The sequence below is a fragment of the Daucus carota genome, chromosome 3, assembly GCF_001625215.2.
Source record: "Daucus carota subsp. sativus chromosome 3, DH1 v3.0, whole genome shotgun sequence".
NCBI classification, from domain to species: domain Eukaryota; kingdom Viridiplantae; phylum Streptophyta; class Magnoliopsida; order Apiales; family Apiaceae; genus Daucus; species Daucus carota.
In genome coordinates this window covers 20,737,195-20,743,243 of record NC_030383.2, presented here as the reverse complement: position 1 = coordinate 20,743,243, position 6,049 = coordinate 20,737,195, and the positions used below count along the sequence as shown (strand labels likewise).

The 6,049-nt window shown below is 33.4% G+C and overlaps 1 long non-coding RNA gene across 1 annotated transcript; it reads right to left on the bottom strand.

Moving 5' to 3' along the window:
- Positions 1–1,214: 1,214 nt before the first annotated feature.
- On the bottom strand, positions 1,215–5,006 carry LOC135151664 (uncharacterized). The gene is made up of 2 exons (XR_010290510.1): positions 4,342–5,006; positions 1,215–1,422 (listed from the first exon to the last, which is right to left on the bottom strand). It is a non-coding gene; the product is annotated as an uncharacterized LOC135151664 (long non-coding RNA).
- Positions 5,007–6,049: the final 1,043 nt, after the last annotated feature.

The following is a 6,049-nucleotide window of genomic DNA, read 5'->3' as shown; positions in this document are numbered from 1 at the left end:
CAAAGAGCAAAGAAAGTAAAGTACCACACACAAGGATTTATCCTGGTTCGCGGTGGCTAACTCAACCGATGGAGTCCACTCACCCCTACTCCAGTCCCCGAGCTCCTCCCCGGACTCGAGATTTTCTCTACTATAAAGATACTCCTTTACAGTAGGCGGAGAAGCCTTTACAAATATATATCTTGGAGCGTAACTTCCCGTTACCTCCTCACTATAAATGTAAACTTACAAGACTCGTCTTGGAGCGTAACTCCCCGTCACCTCCTCAAAGTCGTTGTACCCCGGGTGTAGTCTTTGAACTTCTAAACTTTTGCGGGTCTTGGACAAAGGTCTTAGGTCTTGGGTCTTTCCTCTTCCTCACGGTGCGAAGACGACTAACTCCCCGTTAGCACGCCTAGGACTTGGGTCTTGAAACGAAGATCACCTCACTTCACTTTTCCTCACTACAAAATTCAGAAAACAATATCTACGACAAATAACTTGGGTTTATAAAAAGGTTTTTGGACTAGAAATGTCTAGGCCGAGTGTAGTAATATTCAACAATGAATATTTATAACTTGTATACTTTTCGAATCACAAATATTAAATCGAAGTATACGTTATTTTTACTCCAAATAAAACCAATATATGTGTGGAGTAAAAGTATTCTTTCTTTGTTAAATATACGATCTTGAAGAATCAAAGAATACTTGTATTTATAAACTCCGTGTAGATCGAATAAATTTTATTCGGAGTTTTAAGTCTATTTAGGCTCGATGGCACAAGACTTATATTATTACTTCGTTATATGAAAATACGTCTATTTTCGAAGTAATATAAACGAGAAGTCCTTGCTTCTTTTCAATATAACTCTTCTCTTTTATAGTCTGTGACAGCCCGAGAATCCGGGGGTCTGGATTCTGACGTCACCACATAAAACCCATTTTTAAACACTTTTGGAAACCTGTATATATATATATATATATATTTTTTTTTTTTTTTTTAAGATAATGAAAATTCAAAAGAATTTAAAACTTGAAAACATTCAATAAAAGATTTGAATGAGAACATAAATCAGACGATTTCAAAACCTGAATTTCAAACTTGAAAACCATAATAAAAGAATTTCCAGAGAACCTTTAAAATTTAATAAATGATTCGAAAGAGAACATTTTTAACCCCCAAAAACAACAGGATCGCTTCCAGGTTACAGTATTGAAATTAGAATCCACCACTAATATTACACAACATCTCTTACCAAGTCAGATCATCTTCGATAAGAAGAATCACTGTCAGCCATTCCAGCTATGACTTACACTCTAGCTTGCACCAATCTCATCACTTTCCTGAACACTCCTCGCCCACTGGATCCTCAACTCTGTCTCCTCGTCTAACATTAGCCTTATTCACAATCTCAACCAATCATCTCATCTTTCAGCCTTTCTGAAATGGTTAGAAAGGAATAGCAAGAGTGAGCAACAATGCTCAGCAAGTAATAATAAACAATGAAAATTCTGAAATGATATAACAGAAGATCACGAATTCAAGATATAAAAGATTCAACCTGAATTCACAAATTCAGGTATTGTGTAAAAGAATCACAATACTTTGCAGCAATGGAAACCTGAGGAATTCAATCCTTCATAAGAGAATTATTGAATTGGACTATCACATTTTAATTAAAAACCAAGGTCAGGATGCTGATCAGTCATACCTAACCCCGAGCAGGCCCCGCCATGCTCTATCACAGGATCCAAGGCACTCATTGGCCTAGCATGACCACGAATCTGGTCTGACCACTAATTTGGTTCACATAATTTTTTTTTTATAAAAACAATAATCCAATTCCATAATTCAATTCAAGAAGCCAATGTAAGTTAACAGAACATAATCATAATCATCATCAACCACTGAATAATTCCAAATCAAACTTTGATAATAACTTTCCATAAGTCACAGTCCATCCTTCCATAAATCATAGTTCAGGAAATCCCTAACTATTCAATATCCTCCATTATCGGCTATTCAACTGAGTTTAGCCTGCTAAACCAGCATGACAATGGCGGTTTGAATAATCAAGAAGATCCCAATTCATTCAAAGCTCTAACTATCATTGAGCAACACATGCTTCAATGACAATCTGAACTTCGAATTAATTTGTAAAACGGAAATTATCTGAATTTTCGAGGATTAGAAAAGGATGGATAAGAATATTTGCATTTGCCAAATATGAAAAAGAAAGGAACGAATATTTGCAACACATTCGAAAAGAATGGATCAGAATAATCGCAAGATATCCAAAAGAAGAGTATAGGATACTTGCAACACATATAAAAAGAATGGATCAGAATATGCAATATATCCAAAAGCAGGGTGCAGGATACTTGCCTTAAATCTGACTCCAGTCTCACATCTCTATCTCATCTTTCCACTTTCACAGTCTATGCATCTCGTAATCTCTAGACCATCTCTAGCTATACTCTATTCGCCACTTCGCTTCGCTTACTCGATTCATCCCTTATTCGCTTTGCAATACCATTTCGACTTCCTGATGTCTTCGAGCGTACACGTCTCGTCCAAATCCTTTACGAGGATAAAATAATACTATAATCACTAATCAATTTATCGCATATACATATCACGTATATCGATATCCACTTATATACCCCTTTAAACTTATCAGATACCACGTAACACATAAGCATGCTTTGATTCTACCATATAGTCAAGTCATATTCCACATAACATATTATCAATTAAATATCATACAAATCCTATCGAAAATCCGACATCGTCTCGTCTATTTATTAGACTATCCACCTGTTACCCTATCTCAATCAACAATCAACCAACCACATCCAATCACTATAATCCATATGTTCTTATCTCATATCAGTCAAGACATGACACTACGTCATATAAGTCATTCTTCATGTATATAACATCAAGAATACACGTAATCATCAATTAATAGCAATTAAATAACATATAATCACATTCTGCACATTTAACAACAATTATTCACATTCTCAACTCCATCATATTATTATGATATATTAAACTAGACTTTATAAGCTTTAATCCCTTTTTCGTTTTACTCCATTCTGAATTACGAGTCAAAAGTTATGAACAAAACTGTTTTCTTACTCTCTATCGGCACATAACACATCAAATAGATAATAATCTTCATATAGCACATAAGGTTTCCCACCCCAATTGATGTCAAATCAATTCTTGGGTTAAAAATGATTTTTCGGGAATTTTCTGGAATTTTTAAACATTTTTCGAAATTAAAATCGATAAAAGAATCACCTTTCGGATAAATAATCAAGTCCCAAATACTTGAAATTGGACTTGAAATCATTCATAAACAATTGTCGAGCCTTGAACATAATTTGGAAAAATATTTTAAAGCTCGAAACTATTTTTCGGAATTTTTAAATCAAAAAGGATTAATTAAATCCAATTAATTAATCAATTAAAATCAATTAATAATTAATTAAATTAATTAATCAATTAATATTTAAATTAATTGACCAATTAAATAATTAATTACTAATTAAAATTAATTAATAAATCAAATTAGATTTATTTCTGAATAAACAAATAATTAAAAACAATTTTTGAAATTTAAAATAATTAAATAAAACAATTTTTGAAAATTAAAATAAAAAGGTTTAAAGTGTAAATATTCAAAAGTTTGAACTCGGGGTGCCGAGTGTAAACATTGAAAAGTTTGGTGTCGAGAATGACAGAACCGAAACTAGGGTACTAAAACTTTATCGCCCCCAAAAGTTTGGGGACCTAACTGAAGTTTTTACACCGCCGACGTCCTCGACGTCGGCTTCACCGGAGAAGCCGTTTCCGGCCTCCAACACTTCCCAACAACTCCAGAACTCAACCTCCCGCTGCCAGGAAGCTAATCGTGCCATTAAAATCAACAAACAAAGCAAGAATAAGCCGGAAAAAGGCTGAAAATTCAAGCCGCCGTCGAGTTCTTCGCGAACTCCGGCCGGCCTGTACACATTTCGTTCCCTTGTTTTGAACCCATGCATAGATTCCTCTTAAAACGCTCTTTCTAATGGTATATAACACCATATCCCAGAATTCCTAAACTGAAAACGCCTAATTTCGAATTGAAAACATTCATAATCTCCCAAGAACATTCAAGAACAAGCTAAATAATCAAACCCACTTTTCTAGGTGTTATGGAACTCAAAAATCAACATATAATATACCAAAACGACGAGAAAAACATGCTCTACAACATGGAATCATCAAAACAATCAAACAATCACGTTTGCAAAAATTCACTATTTAAATCATAATGATTCGAATTTTAAAACCTCAATTACTCCCTACCTGTGAATCTCATGTTGTTTTTGATTGCAGATATAGATTCTACTCTTCGATATCTTCGATTTGACTATTCGCACGCTTGATTCTGACTCCAATAACGCCTTCAAATCCACGTTTGATTATGAAGAACACGAAGAACACCGCTCGGTTTCTCTCGGAATTCGTGCAGAGAAACTGGTGAAATGATTTTACGGGTGAAAATAAGCTCTAGAAAGGTCTATTTATATTTACAAATAATTGGTACCCCTTTGGATCGTTTATGGCATGAAAATACGTATTTAATAGCTTTATACTAATAAAGCGGGGTCCAATCGGTACTGGTTTTCGAGATAATCATCAAAACGGGGCTTTTTAACTCAATTATTGGTCTGCGGGTCCCACTGCAATTATTACATGATAAGGATGAAGAAAATATCTCGGTTCACGTTTATCGAGACAAACTGGGTAATTATCGACAATTACAATACCCGAAAAACTCCGCCGGACCGACTCCCGGGAAAACCGTACTCCGGATCGAAAAAGTCAAAACACGAAAAATGTCCGGAATATTCAAATTAGGCTAAAGGTGAGTTTTGTCGAAAATTCCGGGAAGAAAATTTGCTACCTCGTTACGAGTGAACGGTTTTACGGAAATCAAATAATCAATAATTAAATATAAATATACGCAATTAAATCCGTAAATCGATTATAAAATCATCTAATATTCCATAAATCGATATGAAAATATCCAAATAAACTATATTTTCTCCTGAGCATATAGAAATTGAAATTTCTCAATTACGAACACATATGAGCAGTTAACGCAATAAACCAGATAATATAAAATTCACAAAAATTCATATATTAATCATATAATACTAATAATTAATCATAACTAATTAACAAACAAACTCACCAATACCACTTAATCACATAACACATATATCCACATAATATTCATACAGAATTTTCAAAATAATATATGAAAATCCGTTTTGAAAATACGATTATTTATCAATAACACAATAACCCGGGTTTAAATATAAAACTCTGAAAACTCATTAACTGGAATAAAATATTAAATCTTATTCCTTTCTTTTTAAGAAAATCATTTATAATATTAATAAAAATATTTTTAAAAATCCGGGTTATTACATAGTCTTTAGAGACTAAATCAAATCAATTAAAGTTCGTAGAGAGAGAGTCGAGAGTTTCTTTAACCTTAGCACAAGCCAATATAAATTCCGCAAAACCAACAATACAATATTTATACACTTATAATAATAACAACTATAAAGTGCAGAAAGTATATAAATACGTATAGTAGGCCTATCCGGTTATTGTTCCCACGGAGCGCTAAAGGGGCTAGTAGGATGTTAACCAGGCAACAATAACAAGTAAAGTTAATTGCGGAAAGTTAGATTAGATTAGTTGGCAAGATAAGTGCTAAATAAATGTTAAAGAAATAACTAACTATTTAGATCGTTTCCTTCCCAACGGAACACAAGGTGCTAGTAGGGAATTAGATCAAGCTTTACTAAATCGATTTGACCGTCGTCAAATATAATCCTCTTTTTCGAGGTGTATAACGAAACTTTAGTTCGTATACAAAATAGTACGAATCGATGTTCGTTTGTGTATTATATATTTGAGAGAATATTAGATCGTACGATATAAAAATTGTTCTTGTATAATAAATCTCAAATATATCACGAAACTTTAGTTCGTGTTA